General features: G+C 39.1%; 1 protein-coding gene across 1 annotated transcript in view; it reads left to right on the top strand.

Moving 5' to 3' along the window:
* The first annotated feature begins 27 nt into the window (after positions 1 to 27).
* nt5c2a (5'-nucleotidase, cytosolic IIa) overlaps positions 28 to 16,788 on the top strand; it is an 82,517-nt gene continuing 65,756 nt past the window's right edge. Inside the window, exon 1 of the mRNA XM_037123669.1 lies at positions 28 to 151. The gene's annotated coding sequence lies outside the window, so the exon portion shown is untranslated. The remainder of the gene's footprint in view (positions 152 to 16,788) is intronic.

Genomic DNA, 16,788 nt, shown 5'->3' with positions numbered 1-16,788 from the left:
GTATGGACTCTGATCATCATCCTGACATGCTGCTGTGTTTGTCATCACTGGCGCTCGAAGCAGCGCTTCCAGCAGCAGCGCCGGCAGAACGAGATCAACCTCATTGCCTACCGAGAGGCTCACAACAACTCTCAGCTACCCATCTATCTCAGTAAGTAACCGCTGCCACCACTACACATTCACCACTTAGTCACGGTGTCATTTATGAATGTCAATTTTATATATACTGTTAAGCTATAGCTTGAAAAATGTATTATTATTATACTTTTTTTTTTGCATTATATATGTATATTTTTTTTTACAAAAAAGTGCTGACAATTTCAATTGGCCAGAATATGAGTTTAAATAAATAATCATATAACCTGTCATTATTCACTTAGATATGATCATAAATCTGTCAGTTTCCCTTCATTTCATAGAGTACAGTGTGTCGTTATCCAATCCATTCCACTTGTTTATATAGAGAACGCCCACATCACTGAAAATCCAGTCCGCATTTTCCCTACGACCTTGCTTGCACTTCATACCTGAAGCATATGTAACTTGAAGCACACAGAGCGACTAGAACAGCATGAGAAGAAGAAAATGAATGAAAAAGAATGGATATAAGAAAGTTTTTCAAGTAAGTCTTCATCACTGATGGTAGTAACATTTAGTTAGCTCCAGCCCCCAGCTAACAGCAGAAAGTCCCATGTAATTAATGAAGTGCTCCCTGTTTGACAAATAAAATCCTAGCTTGCACACTATAGACAATCTCTGCGCACGTCTCACCTTTGTTGTTTCGCAGTCAATAGTTACATTCCAGCTCTAAAAGAATGCTGCTACTTAGCTAGCTAGTTAGTTTGAACTGCATTTTGAAGGCCCCGGTTGTTAATGGAGTTAAGTGTGCACTCTTATTACCACATACTATCTTTGGAGTGACTTCCCTCCGGATTATCAGCTGTGTTTCTCTCTTTACGCATGGGTTAGGGTTATAATAATAATAATAATAATAATAATAATAATAATAATAATAATAATAATAATAATAATAATAATAATAATAATACTCTAATAATAATAATAATAATACTCTAATAATAATCACTCCACCACCCCTATTGACCTAGGAGTCAGGGCAGAGGAGCACAGGGAGTGAGAGGGGAGAGACCTCTACTGGAAAGGTGAGTCTAAAGGATTTCACAAGATAGAGTAATTTGTGATGCAGAGAGTCTTGGAATTTTATGGAACTCAGTATGAATATGAAATATGAAACATTTCAGTCAAGATGCACCATATAAGGCTTATTTAACTTGAGTTTTTATTGAGGAGAGTAATGATTAGAAAGTGGAGAAAGCCAAGATGTATATATAAAAGCCAAATTAGGCTAACCCAAATATTTTCAAGTATCTTGAAGTAGTAGACACTACTGCTTGATATTAAGGGTAATTAATCACTGGCGATTAATTATACACTTGTTAATGGGGCACCACCTCTGTTGTTTAGTTCTTAGAATAATCTAGAGGAAATTATTCCAAACACCTAATTGTACAAGTTTAACTTGAACAGTTTGTTTACTTTCAAATTAATTTATTCAATCTCATATTCTGAAGCAGACTTCTTTACACGTATCCATCGGTTCTCCACCTTAAAATTAAGTTCCAGACAAAGACAAACGATTATGGGTCAAAGATGGATAAGACTTTGAGTGGCCCATTTTTAAAATACTTACAATAAAGATATATTTGGGCATTTTCCAAACATTTTGAATGTACTGTACACATGCATGTATGTGAAAACTTCAAACAAAGATATTTTAGTGTTTTTAAACTTAAATTAATAGGGTGATGACCTTAAAAAAGTCATTCAGGGTTACCGTAATTTATCTCAAAATTAATAGATTTCCTTAACATAACTTATATTTTAATAAGTATCAGTAATTAAATTAACTGCTTAAGAAAGATAGACTCATGTGTGCTTTCATTTTTTGTAAACCATTTTTGAATCAATTTTATCTATAATGGCAGTTTCTCCCTCATAAAGCCATTACATATACATTTTTTACTTTAGAATTCATAAAACTGATTTAAAATGTGCACAGATCGTATCCACGTATACATGCTATACCAATGATTAATATTTGATCCAAAACTGATAGACATTAAATTTTGAATTTAGTACAGAATTGCCAATCGTTGGTTACCCCACATGACAGGTGATCACCCCAAATGATGAGAAACAGCAGGCAGTAAAGTCTATTCAATAATTTACAGTGTTGAGACAAATTAAAAAAAAAAAAATTAAAGAATCAGCATATAACTATTTTCATTTCATTTTCATTTGACACATAAACACCATAACATTAGCATTTTGCTTACTATTTCATTAAACACTTGAACATAACAACATTAGCATTTTCCTAACTCCAGACACATTGTAGGCCAGGGGTACTCAAATACAAATCTTAAAGGGCCACAAAAAAATTTTAAATGATTCAAAGGTCCATGTATTGAGGTCGGTCAGGCCACATGCAATAATACTGTAATATTCAAAACAAAATGTCTTTTCATTCAAAACAACAAAATACAAATTAAAATAAAATGTCCTTTCCATTTTAACATAAATCAAAATACACAGTTGAATATTTCCTCTTTTTGCCTCTGTTTTGCCTTCAAACATTTTGTCCATCACTTCAGTCATGCATTATTTTATTTCATTGTGTCGTAGATGTGACAAGAATCCTGCTTGCAGCTTGATATGACAATTTTATTGCATTTATTTGTGTTGTGCTTATCTCTGAATTTTCTCAGCTCTTGCTGCAGGGTCTGCATTGATCCGCTGCCTGTAGCGAGCAGTCATTTGTTTGCTTGTTAGTGGGACCATCTAGAAAAAGTTATATAGTTAAACATACATAGAGCTAGAAAAGGAACTGAAAAATAGAATAAATCCTTAATATTCACACATTTCTCTGATAAAGACACAATAATCAAAAAGAAGTGGTCATCTCTAAAGTAGTAAGGAAATGATGAAAAATATATGTTGAAATATAGAAAGAGTTATGTTAAAACAAATAACTAAATGTATATCATGAATGAAAACATAAGCATACAGAAACTACAAGTACAGGATATGTATTATCTATCATTTAAACCTACGGCGGTGGTCGCCCCACATGATGCTCGGTCACTCCAGATGATGTTTTCAAGTTTAATCAAATATAACAGGCTAACAGTTAGCTATAGAATCCAAGCTAGCTACTTCTTACCACATATCACTAACAAATTTACCTAGAAAATATAGATTTGCGAATAAAACTCATTATTCACAGTTTTAGGGTGGTCGCCCCACGTGATATCTAAATTTGATATACATTGCAGCAGTTAAAAAGAGGATTTATTTGTAAAGATGAGAGAGACTACTGACCTGCAAGTTGTCTCTCTGGGACCCTCACGGTGTGGCTGGCCGATGCAACGTCCTCCTTGAGATGATTGTCAAAATAGAAGTCCCATAATTGTATTTTCTTGATGGTCGCCCCAGATGATATTTCAGACAATGAACATATTCGGACAAGATTTTGAAATGATTGAAATGTATGTACAAATGCTTCATAACTTTGTCAATAAATGGAAAACAAGTTTGAAATTATGCCAAATAGGGCAAGGATTATATTTAAATTTGATGTTTTAATTTGATTTAAAACCAGTTGTCCAAACAGAAGTCAAGGCCGGACAGTCGCCCCACATGATGTTTTCACACTTCAGATGGCAGAAAATGACCAATAACCAACATGTTTAAAGAAATAAGAGTGGGCACATGTATGAGGAAGGTATTAGACATACATGTTACATTTTTATTCATTTTAATGTTTATTATTAGGTAAAAAGTTCCGTCGGACAGAAAAAACAAGCGTCATGTCTTTGACCCACATATATGTTTATTGACTAAATAATTTGGGGTAAAATAAATGAAATGACAATTTCAGACAAACAACAGACAACAGAAAACATAAAGACTGTAATTAGGAAAGTAATGAAGTTATGTGACTGCCGGCAGATGGTGAAGTTAAAGGTTTTTGGGGTTTTTTTTATATATATATATTAAATATTACGGGAGTAATTTTTAATACTAACAAGACCCTAATCTCAATTCTCTTCAGTTTGTAAGATAGAAGTCAGAGCTTAGACAGAAGTCAGAACCTAGACAAGAAGTCAGAACTTTAGACACCACTCATTCGCACGTGTGTGGATCCAGCTGTATGAAGACGTTCAGCCTGTTTTGTCTGGGGGTCAGGAGATCCTGAAGCTTGGTTTCCTTGACAGTTCTGGGTTGGACTACGGCACGGCGCGTTGGTTCAATAGCCAGAGGGAAGGCCGGTACTCTGTTGAGGGACTCTCGGTCCTGAAGGCCCAGCGGGGTTTCCGCCTTGGGAGTGCTGGGGGCAGAGTCAGTCTCGGCTAGGAGCACACAAAGTCTCTTTTGTTGGAGACTCCTTTCAAGACTTCTGAAGCAGACAAAGACTGCAACGTTCTTCATCAGATGTTCATAGTCTTGAAAAATACTTTTCCTTTGTTGTTTCAATTGGTAGTTCTTAAGGTCTGATTCTTAACTATTTTAACTTCTTCTGGATCAGGTGGTGATACTTTTACAGTATATTAAAACCAAGAATCAAAAAGAAAAGAATTATGTTCTTTGTTAAAACTTGGATAAAGTAAAACACTTAAAGTCGTGGTAAAAATAAATAAAATTAAAGATTACTTTAAAAATAAAAATAAAAAGGGAAAAAAAGAGAGAAGAGAAAGGGGAGAGAGGAGCAGAGTAGAAGAGTGCAGCGAAGAGAAGAGAAGAGCGAAGAGACATAGAGAAGTGCATGTCTGCAATAGGGGCTGCTTGAGTGTCCCTCCTCCTGTGATCTGAGTTTAGGCTCCCAAAAGTTTAATCTAACTAAACTGTTGTATTTATTGTTTTGAAATCATGTTTTAACCTTCCCAAAACTTCACCATCTTAAAAGACGAATTTTTGTCTTTGTGAAAAGATGCAACATGATCACTTATCATTCAAAAGGATTAAAACATGATTAAGGCGTATAACAATAGAGTATAAAACATAAACAAAGTATGCAATATACCGTGGGACCAAGGACTAGTACCTATTCTTTGTAGTTCTAACTAAACAAAACATATCAGAGATTTAACTGGTAAATGACACAGTATTAAAAGAGGATAATGATCTGAAAACCACCAAGGGGAGGGGCTGGCTTCTCCCAGATGTGCTTAGTCGTTGTAAATTACTAAAAAGAAGGTCTCTGGTGATCAGTTTATAGCAAGAAAGATAACATCTTCTCACTCTGTGGAGAGAAGAAGATCTGCCAGGTCAGGCGGTGAGGAGCTCTCCGGCCCATATGCTGGAGGAAGTAGTAGTAGTAAAGGTAATCATGGCAGAGCTGGACCATTTTAAGATACAGAGACAAAGGGCTTGTGTTCCTACACCATTCTTAATCCACAGGATTTAGTATGATGTCGGCCGACCCTTTGCAGCTATAACAGCTTCATATAACAGCTACAACTCTTTTCGGAAGGCTTTCCACAAGGTTTAGGAGTGTGTTTATGGGAATTTTTGAACATTCTTCCAGAGGCGCATTTTTGAAGTCATGCACTTAAGGCCTGGCTCTCAGTCTCCACTCTAATTTATTCCAAAGGTGTTCTATCAGGTTGAGATCAGGACTCTGTGCAGGCCAGTCAAGTTCATCCACACCAAACTCTCTCCCATGTCTTTATGGACCTTGCTTTGTGCAGTGGTGCACAGTCATGTTGGTACAGGAAGGGGCCATCCCTAAACTGTTCCCACACAGTTGGGAGCATGGAATTGTCCAACATCTCTTGGTATCTTGGTATGCTGAAGCATTCAGAGTTCCTTTGACTGGAACTAAGGGGCCAAGCCCAGCTCCTGAAAAACAACCCCCATCACCATAATCCCCCCACCACCAAACTTTACACTTGGCTAGTGCTGGGCGGTATGACCAAAAATGTATATCACGGTATTTTTCAAAAACGATTTTCACGGTATATGACGATATTATTTTTTTTTCATGCGTAATCAGGTGTTCACAGCATTTCCTACTGGTTGAGAGAGGAATTACTAAAAGTGTATAAATAAGCAGAGTAATCGTGATGCGAGATAAAATATCAGGTGCAGTGAACGAGTTTTAGCTGCTATTGTACAGTGTGATGGCGTGTGGCAGGAAAGATTTTCTGTGTCTGTCTGATCATTGTCCATGATGGATAACAGTTTATTCAGCGTTCTCCTCTCCACCACGGTATTAAAAGACTCCAACCTGCGACCAAGTACAGAACCGGCCTTCTTGATGATTTTATCAAGTCTGTTAGTGTCGCTGGCTCTGATGCTGCTGCCCCAACACACCACAGCAAAGAAAATGACGCTGGCAACAGTAGACTGGTGAAAGATCTCCAACATCTTGCTGCACACGTTGAAGGATCTCAGCTTCCTCATCCCCTTCTTGTACACAGCCTCGGTATTAGATTCAACTATTATAGATCCAACTTTTCCACCACCTCCCCTCTGATCCGTAGAGGCTGTGAAGGCATCTTCTTCCTCCCAAAGTCGATCACCATCTCTCTGGTCTTGTAGACATTCAGCCTCAGATGATTCTGTTTGGACCACTCTACAAAGTTGTCTACCAGTGTCCTGTACTCACCCTCCTCTCCTTCCCTTATACACCCGACAACAGCTGAGTCGTCAGAAAATTTCAGCAGATGACATGACTCAGAGTTGTGCTGAAAGTCAGCAGTATATAAGGTGAAGAGGAACTGTGGAGTTCCTGTATCACTGACCACCACATCAGACAGAACACTGCCCAGATGGACAAACTGTGGCCTGCCTGTCAAGTACTTAGTAATCCACGAGATCATTGTGTCATCAACTCCCATCACCTGCAGGTTCTCACCCAGTAGCAGAGGTTGAATGGTGTTGAAAGTACTGGAGAAATCAAAGAATATGATCCTCATAGTGCCTCCTCCACCATCCAGATGCATATAGGCTTGTTGCAGCAGGTAGATGACAGCATCATCAACTCCTAAATAGGGCTGAGAGGCAAATTGCAAAAAGTCCAGAAAGGTCATCACCTGTGGCCTCAGCTGGGCTAAGACCAGTCTCTCCAGGACCTTCATCACATGAGATCTGAGAGCAACTGGTCTGTAGTCTGCTGGGTCGGATGGCCTTGACTTCTTGGGGACTGGAACCAAGCAGGACTTTTTCCACAGCATCGGGACCTTCTCCTGACTCAGACTCAGGTTGTACAGATGTCCCGGTACAGGAGACAGCTGGCTGACACAGGTCTTCAGGATCCTGGGTGTGATGCCAAAGGGCCTGTAGCCTTTCGCTGATGTAGTCTTTCCAGCTGCCTCGTTACCTGGCCTGTAGTCACTGTTGGGCGGGGGTTGATGCAGATGTCCTCAGTGGGGGGGGGGGGGAGAAGGAGGAGAAGGGGTGGCAGGAGGTGAGCTAAACCTGTTAAAGAACTGGTTTGCTCTATCTAGGCTCCCTAATGTTTGTTTGAACTGTTGTTTGAGTTCAGTGAAGCACACAGCTCCGTGTCATTCTGTTAACTTCATGACTTTTCATATAATTCTAAAGCAACAGCAATAGTATTCATGAAGGGAACGCTGCTGTGTATGACCATTTAACTTTTTGCTAAATAGCACTGTTCACACATCAGTGTCTCTTCACTGTTCACTTAATGCCCAGGTTTAAACTGTAGATCCACACACATCACTGCTTAACCAGAGTCCTTGTGATCTACAGGGTGACCATCATTATTGGTGAACTTTATTGGTTTAACATTATTGATGATATTTTTCTTAAGGTTGATCACTACTAGTGACCCCTTTTCACTTTATAATGGACATCAAATCCAGTACCGTCAAAGTAAATGTTATTTTGTGGAACTTTAAAATGCATTCCGGTTTGAGCAAATTCATGCTTTGTGAACATGAGAGTATTGAGTAGAAAAGCTGAAAATGGAATCTTGCTTCACTCCATATTCATAGATAGTGTTAAATGCTGTCATTGCACCTAGGAATGACTGACACACTAGCCGTTTTTAGTCAGAGCACCAAGCCGCCAATTTGCCCGTCCTTTTGGCGGCTCGGTCTGCGGTTTTAGATGGAGATAGACCGATATGTTTTTTTCAGGGCCGATACCGATTATTAGTAATCAAGGAGGCCAATAACCGATATTTTGAGCCGATATTCATTTGCAGTAAAAGAGAAATATTGGTGTCAACATTTTCAATAATACAAACTCCAAGACTTAACTTTGAGTGTTTTTACACATAGACTTAAGTCTATCCATCTGCAATAAGGGTTTGAAAAAATGAGAGAGACTTAAAAGTGAGGCCACACGCTGACATATGCTCAACTCATCATGCTTAATTTACTACAGCATTTGGTAAGCCTGTAGTTGATTGTATTATGTAAATGTTTCATTTTACCAACATGTGATAGCAGGGACACTGTCATTCAAAACTAGGCTGCTACATTACTAACGATGAATGTAACTATAGCTGAATAAAATAGCACAATAACGATAGAGACTGTTCATCCCTGAACACCATGCAGTTCATGTAGGATTTATGATGCAGTTGCATGATGTCTAAAGTCTTGAAGAGCAATATTCTGCTCTTCTCTACAAGAAGCTGTCAAAGACAGCTTCAGGACACAAACATGACAGTATGTCATTTTCTGCTGCATGGAATCGCTCAGTCAACACAGAAAAAGATCAAGTAAAATAACTTGGTAGTTAAACAGCCATTATTACCCCACAGTTTTCTCTCAGACGGTGCTTTGCTGTCAGTTTCTGCAGCTTCTCATGTGGCTTACACACACATATACACACACACACACACACACACACTGTTCTCTAGCCATCCCCTCAACATGCTCTACTCTCTCTCTCTCTCTCACACACACACACTCTTACTTTTATCTCTGTTTCCCTATCAATATTATCTGCAACCTTCTTTCAAGTGATTAAACTGTTAAAAACACTAAATAGGCTACAGCATCTTCACTTTAATAAGCGGTGTTTATCATAGGAACAGACAGCTGCCGCTGACGTATTAGGCCTCACAGTAACGTTAGTAGTCGTGAGTTGTAGAGTTTCTACAGTCTGCTGAGCGTCTACAGCCAGAGAAGGAGAAAGCGGACCGGTGGGCTAACGTTACGCTAAAAGCTAATCAGCCTTCACCTCAGTGTGCTTCCCTGCAATAAAACTGGACTGAATTGAGTTTATTACGTTTTTGCTCTCTCACTCACACACACAGACTATTTCCATATTGATATTAGCGAGTGATTAACAGGCTCGTCTGGAGGGACTGCGAGCGAGCAGAGCTGGCGCTTATGTATATACAGTGGGGCAAATAAGTATTTAGTCAACCACCAATTGTGCAAGTTCTCCTACTTGAAAAGATTAGAGAGGCCTGTAATTGTCAACATGGGTAAACCTCAACCATGAGAGAATGTGGAAAAAAAAACAGAAAATCACATTGTTTGATTTTTAAAGAATTTATTTCCAAATTAGAGTGGAAAATAAGTATTTGGTCAGCTACAAAGAAGCAAGATTTCTGGCTGTCAAAGAGGTCTAACTTCTTCTAATGAGGTCTAACGAGGCTCCACTCGTTACCTGTATTAATGGCACCTGTTTTAACTCATTATCGGTATAAAAGACACCTGTCCACAACCTCAGTCAGTCACACTCCAAACTCCACTATGGCCAAGACCAAAGAGCTGTCGAAGGACACCAGAGACAAAATTGTAGACCTGCACCAGGCTGGGAAGACTGAATCTGCAATAGGTAAAATGCTTGGTGTAAAGAAATCAACTGTGGGAGCAATTATTAGAAAATGGAAGACATACAAGACCACTGATAATCTCCCTCGATCTGGGGCTCCATGCAAGATCTCACCCCGTGGCGTCAAAATGATAACAAGAACGGTGAGCAAAAATCCCAGAACCACACGGAGGGACCTAGTGAATGACCTACAGAGAGCTGGGACCACAGTAACAAAGGCTACTATCAGTAACACAATGCGCCGCCAGGGACTCAAATCCTGCACTGCCAGACGTGTCCCCCTGCTGAAGCCAGTACACGTCCAGGCCCGTCTGCGGTTCGCTAGAGAGCATTTGGATGATCCAGAAGAGGACTGGGAGAATGTGTTATGGTCAGATGAAACCAAAATAGAACTTTTTGGTAGAAACACAGGTTCTCGTGTTTGGAGGAGAAAGAATACTGAATTGCATCCGAAGAACACCATACCCACTGTGAAGCATGGGGGTGGAAACATCATGCTTTGGGGCTGTTTTTCTGCAAAGGGACCAGGACGACTGATCTGTGTAAAGGAAAGAATGAATGGGGCCATGTATCGAGAGATTTTGAGTGAAAATCTCCTTCCATCAGCAAGGGCATTGAAGATGAGACGTGGCTGGGTCTTTCAGCATGACAATGATCCCAAACACACAGCCAGGGCAACAAAGGAGTGGCTTCGTCAGAAGCATTTCAAGGTCCCGGAGTGGCCTAGCCAGTCTCCAGATCTCAACCCCATAGAAAATCTGTGGAGGGAGTTGAAAGTCCGTGTTGCCCAACGACAGCCCCAAAACATCACTGCTCTAGAGGAGATCTGCATGGAGGAATGGGCCAAAATACCAGCAACAGTGTGTGAAAAGCTTGTGAAGAGTTACAGCAGGGGTGTCAAACTGATCCAGTAAAGGGCCATGTGGCTGCAGGTTTTCATTCCAACCAAGCAAGAACACGCCTGATTTGGATCAGGTGTGTTCTTGCTTGGTTGTAATGAAAACCTGCAGCCACATGGCCCTTTACTGGATCAGTTTGACACCCCTGAGTTACAGAAAACATTTGGCCTCCGTTATTGCCAACAAAGGGTACATAACAAAGTATTGAGATGAACTTTTGGTATTGACCAAATACTTATTTTCCACCATGATTTGCAAATAAATTCTTTAAAAATCAAACAATGTGATTTTCTGGGGTTTTTTTTTCCACATTCTGTCTCTCATGGTTGAGGTTTACCCATGTTGACAATTACAGGCCTCTCTAATCTTTTCAAGTGGGAGAAATTGCACAATTAGTGGTTGACTAAATACTTCTTTGCCCCACTGTATAAGGTTAACAGGCTCGCAGTAATGTTACTAGTAGTTGTGAGTTGTAGAGGACTGGGATGTTTATTACAATTTCGGGATTGTCTGCTGCCTTAGCTTACCTTCAGAACCAAGCCCCCAGGAACAGCGCCGGGCTATGAATCCAGTTTTACGTGGAGGCTAAACTTTTTCTCCTCTCCGCTGTGTGTGTGTGTGAGCAGTGTGCATGCACAGCTTACCTGCTCTGCCTATAACCAATCAGATGGTGCTGTGGGTGGGATAATGCTGGAGACAGAGTAGGGGCAGCAGATAGAGAGGCTCGGCTGCATCGCAGCCAAAATGACCCAGTTTTAAATTGATCTCTTATCGGCTGTCAGATAAAAAAAAAAAAAAGGCCGATGCCGATATGCGTCAAAATGCCGGATATCGGCGCCGACAATCGGCCCAACTGATAATCGGTCGATCCCTAGTTTTAGACAGAGGCCGGCAAATCGGGGGTCTGTTTTGGTCTGCCGATTTTCCTCCTCGGAGGGTACACTTATTTCTGCCTCGCCTGCTATCTAAATCCAGGAGATGCTAGCGTCTCCGCGGTCTCTGTAGCTGTTGGCTTGTTGTTGTGTCGGCAAGCTAACGACGGTCGCCACTTTCAAATTAAAAGCCCCACGCTAAGAACCCAGTTCTAAACTCCAATGTTAGATGTTTACGCCTACCTCAGAGGCAGCTTTTGTTAAAGGAGGAATATTACGCCTCGGTTTTAGAAAGACAGGCCGGCACATTGCTGCCCTTACCTTGGAGCAAATGTGCCGCCTTTTCTATCTAAAAATGGCTACTGATACACTTGTCATCTTTAATGCTTGTCTGTACTCTGTTATTTACCAGGATTCTTGCCCACCTACCTGCTACCAGCTTATGAAGAGGTGGTAGATCGGCCAGTCACACCACCACCTCCCTACACCCCTGTTCAGCCAGCACCTCCACCCACTGAGCCACCTCAGGAACTTCCTTGTCCCCACCCAACTGTTTCCATCCCTAATGATGCTGATGTAGCAGTCCCAGCTACTCCGGTGGGCACGCAGAGCCACATTCAGAGTGCTTACAACCCCAGCAAAGACTTAACGCTGGGCAGGTACCGGCGCTTCACAGGGGATTCTGGGATTGAAGTGTGTGATGGTCATGAACTGTGGGATCAACACAGCTTTTTAGAAAGAGAAGAAGAGACAGAAGAAGAGGGGACGGAACAAATGGAGGACCTCTGTGGTCCCCACACCTTTGAACACAGCCATTATAATGATAATGAATAAACTATTGAAAACACAGATGGACACACAGCTGCAGGTACAGAACTGCAGTCTCTGAGGTAATTGAGTACAGTGTCTTTCATATCTGTGCTATCTACGGAATAGTATACCTTTGGTGCTCAGGGGTTTGGTCTGTTTGTACATGTAACTTTGTATAAAAGTGTATGTGACAAACCTAAAGACAAATGAAAGGTATGGCTACATATAAAAAAAATGAATATATATATATATATATATATATATATATATATATGTATATATATGTATATGTATATGTATATATGTATATGTATGTATATGTATATATATGTATGTGTATATGTATATATATGTATATATATGTATGTATATATGTATATATATGTATATATGTAAATATATGTATATATGTATGTATATATGTATATATATATGTATTTATGTATGTATATATGTATATATGTCTGTATATATGTATGTCTGTATTTATGTATATGTATATATGTATGTATGTATATATATATATATATATGTATGTATATATATGTATATATATATGTATGTATGTATATATATGTCTATATATATGTATGTATGTATATCTATATATATATATATATATATATGTATGTGTGTATGTATGTGTGTATATATATATATATATATATATATATATATATATATATATATATATACACACACACACATATATATATACATATATATAAAAAATACTATATCCAGAAATTTGAACTACATGATAACATACATGATAACAGTCACAGATTAAGGAGGATGAATTGTGAAGTCTCGCAGCCTGAGAAGAGAAGCCACTCTGTAGACTGGTGGTATGGCAATGGATACTTCTGTAGTTTTTGCAGAATGACAGCAAACTGTATGAACTCTGGCCAGACTGGGTCTTGTCCTCAAGCATCCTTTGGGCTGTGTGCAGACATCTGACTCCACTGATGACACCGATACTCTGATGCTCTGTAGATGGTACCAGTGATATTCTGGGCAGTTTTAATCACTTACTGTAAAGCCTGTCGGTCCGAGGCTGCACAGACCATGCCAATTTATGATGTTTACAGTTAGAATGCTTTACTTTAATTTTAAGTTTAGACAGTTGTGTTGTCAGAGGCAGCACTAATATTCAATGTTTTGTTTTGTATCACGTTTACTCACACAGTTCTTTTATTTAACTTTGCTCCTCTGAGTTGTTGTACTCATTGTAACTAACGGGCTGTCGCTCTGTGAGGCATTGCAGCATTAGTATCAGATAGGCGTTGGCTAGAAATGCATCACCAGCAAGACTGTTTTCCCATAGTATGACATGCCTGACAGGTGCTCCTCTCTTGCAGCACATATACTGTTTTTCAAGTTTCTTTATTATTTTATTTTATTTAAAGAAGGGACAATTCACATTAATCAACATGAGCACCAAAGGCTATCATGTAAATGTTCTAGATTTAGCCATACGGGCTAATTTCCAGCTGCAAGTTGTTCAAAAAATACCTAACATGAATACTTTCCCCTCAAGTTGATTATGACAGAATTGTGACCAAGATACATACTGGCCATAGATTTTACTGTGTTTACTGTGCCCTCAGGGAGACAGTCTGTAGAAAGAACACATTGTTTCTAATCCACTTCTAACATGCCTTTGACATATCATACACCTTGGTGATTCTAGCAAATACGCACATTTACAGTTGATTCACTCTCCACTATAGATTGCATTGCCATAATAATAATAATAACAATAATAGCATTTAGGTTCCAAAGGATTTGTTTCACAGTTGTTTGAGCTGATGACAAAACAACAGCCCTAACATGGCTATGTTTGTTAATTTATTACAAGATGTGTACCATAGCTTTTTGGGACAGGACAACACAATAAGGTCACATGATTGGAGGTATTGCAATAATGTTCTGCTTTTGTTCCTTTCATATTGATGCGGACATGCACTGATTTAACTTCTTCTCAGTCAGTGAGACTTATGAAAATACATTTTAATTTGATTCAGTTCTGATTAGATTTGTTCAAGGTGACGAGCAGGTGCAGAGTTTTGTTTTTGTTTTTTTAAGGTAAAACAGACTAAGTATCAAGTTGTTTTCTTCATCACAAAATTTGACGAAGATGTTAAATGCTGCGTTGTGTGTTGGTAAGCTGGTCTTGTTTGTTAATGCTGCATGCTGCTTGACACTTTTTTTGGATCGCTGCACCACTCCATTCAATTAAGTCAGGCCCTCCACCAGCAACCATGCAGTCTGTGCAATAAAACAGATTGTTGCAAATTAATTTAAATGTCTTTCTTTACTGGAATAAACTCATCATAGAAGATTTTCCAAACTATCTGAGAGATAATTGACTGACAGAGGTGTTGGAACAGCAAAGACCATGTTGTGTCTTTTTTACTTTTCCATAATTTAGAAAATGCACCAGCTAGTGTAGAGTGATTACATCAGGGCGTAATGTGTATATGAATAACCTCAAGTCTCCTCCAAAGCATGGACTCTGTCTTCTGGTAAACCAGGACAGGTGTGACCTGCCAAGCCAAGATAGAAACAGTATTTGTGGCTAAATTTCTTGTCACAAATAATGACTACCTGCAGACTATTACAAACACTCCAATCATGCTGAAATGTTCTTCATAAAAATGTTTAAAAAAGCTGTTGATTAATCACCAGAATGTTGGTACACAGCTTGAGTTCTGCTCAGAGGATGGGTTTTTAAGTCATTCTTGCACTCTCTGCTCCCTGCTGATGACCATTAGCCTTTGTGTGAGTCTTCAGTGGCCTGTCATGATGCTATTATATGAGGGGTTGCTTTCTGATGACATTGTGCTATGCTACACTCTGTATATATGCTCTTTATTATCTGCTGAATTAAATTATATTTTTCTTTAGCATGTTGTACAAAATATGGTTATCAAAAGTTACAGAAAAAACATGCCTACACGTTTTATGAGTTTGTAAAAAACAAAATGAGATGATTTAATACAAATGTGACATTTTTGTCAAAGTAAATTTATTTTCATATGCTACATTTTACTCCAACTGACATACATGATATTATATATGCAATACTGAATGCAAATATAGACTAGGATCATTTTTTGCAGTTTTAATCCCACACCAAAACAATATTAATCACATTTGTTTTGTTCCAATGTTGGTCAAATAAACATTTGATAGCTTTGAAAAGTCTGTGTGAACAGCCTCTCCATCCCCGATGTTACTGGTGGAAAAGTTATACTCTGACCTAAGTACAACATAAGGACATAAGTATAGAATGTAATCAAGATGTTGTAGCAGAGAAAAAATCAAAAGGAACCACTACAATAATAGGAACTATAAAGGTAAAAAAGAATACAGTTATTTAATCCAGTAAAACCCTTAAGCAGCATAACTGGAAAGGCAAGTGAGTAATAACTAGCTTGTATATCAAAACTATCACTCAAAACTAGCCATTTCAGTTGAATGTTTGAGCTTCACTGTGTAAAAGATGTTTGTGCAGAGTTTGACACGAGAACAGGCTTGGGCTGATATCAAATATTATCCAATATGGTGTTATTTTCAGTAATTTTGCAATATTTTCAACAATACTGTACATCGAACTGCTGTTACAGCACCTCCGGGCATTTACTTTGGAAAAAAAATTCGCACTAAGCTGTCCTGGCAGCATCAATAAATGATGAGGAGGGAATGAGACTGGCCCAGCCGAGGTTACCTCAGGCTGATTGGCCTGATGAAGCGGGATGCACCCAATAGTCAGAGAAAATATTGGTTTGTTATCCCAATTGGCAAACTCTACTACTGTATGATTACTACTGTAATCATGAGTCTTTGGATAACGCAACAAAGAGGTCTACACCCAATCCAATATACAGCAGCTAAAGTAAAACGTGAGTAACACTGAGGAGACAGAGACATGGACACAACGCATTACGGGAAAACAAAACAGGTTATCATGAGAGTGGAGCATATTTTAGAAACAGGCAGAAAAATTACAGTCAAGTGAGGATCGCACATTAGTGAGAGTGTGGAGGGAAGAAATTTGATATTTGTTGCTATATGAGTGAATGGACCAATGAGGATAGGGACGACTATATCCTGAGGGGGGCAGTAATGCCCCTAAAAGTAGTCGTAGTGGTAGTAGTCATAGACATAATATAAGACGCCTCAAAGCGCCATCTTGGTTGGGTCTCCTCACTGTAGGCTAGCGCCAGAGTCAATCGGAATCAACGAGAGCGAGCTACTATGACCGTATTTTGTGCAGTTTATGGTTGCAATAACCCGCGCAGTATTGTTACCACATCGTGGGGGATTACCTTTCACAAATATTTTATGTGACAGCGCCC

Source organism: Acanthopagrus latus, chromosome 15, assembly GCF_904848185.1.
Source record: "Acanthopagrus latus isolate v.2019 chromosome 15, fAcaLat1.1, whole genome shotgun sequence".
NCBI lineage: Eukaryota > Metazoa > Chordata > Actinopteri > Spariformes > Sparidae > Acanthopagrus > Acanthopagrus latus.
Note: the sequence above shows the minus strand (reverse complement) of the source record. Positions and strands in the feature narration are given on the sequence as shown.